Source organism: Schistocerca gregaria, unplaced genomic scaffold (assembly GCF_023897955.1).
Source record: "Schistocerca gregaria isolate iqSchGreg1 unplaced genomic scaffold, iqSchGreg1.2 ptg000387l, whole genome shotgun sequence".
NCBI lineage: Eukaryota > Metazoa > Arthropoda > Insecta > Orthoptera > Acrididae > Schistocerca > Schistocerca gregaria.
Window position 1 is genome coordinate 1,326,758 of NW_026061829.1, and position 2,157 is coordinate 1,328,914.

Here is a 2,157-nt window from a genome sequence, read left to right on the forward strand (position 1 = left end):
CCTAAATCTTGAATTGTACTACTTCTCACTGGCTATCACATCAACTTAGAAGCTTCATCTGTGTTCTACTATGGTGCTTTTAGTGTCTCCGCATACCGCAGCACGCGACATAGCTTTGCAGGCGATAAGTACAACCGTTTCAGACAGAAGAGCGGCCAATGTGACGATCTGGCTTTAAGTCTATTCGATAATAAATTGCGAAAACGGACGGATTTCTCAGGTTTTTACTACACATGAACACTTTTCGCATTCTCCCGTTCAACTCGGCTGCTAGTCCTTCTTTCATGCAGAATCTTAAGGTCCTAGCTCATGTCCAAGGCACCAAAGCCAGCTAAAAAGTCAATAATCGATACCTAAAACTTGAATTGTACTACTTCTTACTGGCTATTACATCAATTTAGAAGCTTCATCTGTGTTCATTTATGGTGATTTTAGTGTCTCCGCATACCGCAGCAAGCGACATAGCTTTGCAGACGATAAGTACAACCGTTTCAGAGAGAAGAGCGGCCAATGTGACGATCTGGCTTTAAGTCGATTCGATAACAAATGACGAAAATGGACGGATTTCTCAGGTTTTTACTACATATAAACACTTTTCACGTACTCCCGTGCAACTCGTCTGCTAGTCCTCCTATCATGCAGAATCTTAAGGTCCTACCTCATGTCGAAGGCACCAAAGCCAGCTAAATAGTCAATAATCGATAACTAAAACTTGAATTGTACTACTTCTTACTGGCTATTACATCAACTTAGAGGCTTCATCTGTGTTCCGCTATGGTGATTTTAGTGACTCCGCATACCGCAGCACGCGACATAGCTTTGCAGACGATAAGTACAACCGTTTCAGAGAGAAGAGGGGCCAATGTGACGATCTGACTTTAAGTCGATTCGATAACAAATGACTAAAATGGACGGATTTCTCAGGTTTTTACTACATATGAACACTTTTCACATACTCCCGTCCAACGCAGCTGCTAGTCCTGCTTTCATGCAGAATCTTAAGGTCCTAGCTCATGTCCAAGGCACCAAAGCCAGCAAAAAGTCCATAATCGATACCAAAAACTTGAATTTTACTACTTCTTACTGGCTATTACATCAACTTAGAAGCTTAATCTGTGTTCTACTATGGTGCTTTTAGTGTCTCCGCATACCGCAGCACGCGACATAGCTTTGCAGACGATAAGTACAACCGTTTCAGAAAGAAGAGCGGCCAATGTGACGATCTGGCTTTAAGTCGATTCGATAACAAATGACGAAAACGGATGGATTTCTCAGGTTTTTACTACATATGAACACTTTTCACATTCTCCCATGCAACTCGGCTGATAGTCCTCCTTTCATGCAGAACCATAAGGACCTAGCCCATGCCAAAGGCACCAAAGCCAGCTAAAAAGTCAATAATCGATACCTAAAACTTGAATTGTACTTCTTCTTACTTGCTATTACATCAACTTAGAAGCTTCATCTGTGTTCTACTATGGTGCTTTTAGTGCCTCCGCATACCGCAGCACGCGACATAGCTGTGCAGACGATAAGTACAACCGTTTCAGAGAGAAGAGCGGCCAATGTGACGATCTGGCTTTAAGTTGATTCGATAACAAATGACGAAAATGGACGGATTTCTCAGGTTTTTACTACATATGAACACTTTTCACATACTCCCGTGCAACGCGGCTGCTAGTCCTCCTTTCATGCGGAATCTTAAGGTCCTAGCTCATGTCCAAGGCACCAAAGCCAGCTACAAAGTCAATAATCGATACCTAAAACTTGAGTTGTACTACTTCTTACTGGCTATTACATCAACGTAGAAGCTTAATCTTTGTTCTACTATGGTGCTTTTAGTGTCTCCGCATACCGCAGCACGCGACATAGCTTTGCAGACGATAAGTACAACCGTTTCAGAGAGAAGAGCGGCCAATGTGACGCACTGCTTTAAGTCGATTCGATAATTAATTACGAAAACGGACGGATTTCTCAGGTTTTTACTACATATGAACACTTTTCGCATCCTTCCGTGCAACTCGGCTGCTAGTCCTCCTTTCATGCCGAATCCTAAGGTCCTAGCTCATATCCAAGGCACCAAAGCCAGCTAAAAAGTCAATAATCGATACCTAAATCTTGAATTGTACTACTTCTCACTGGCTATCACATCAACTT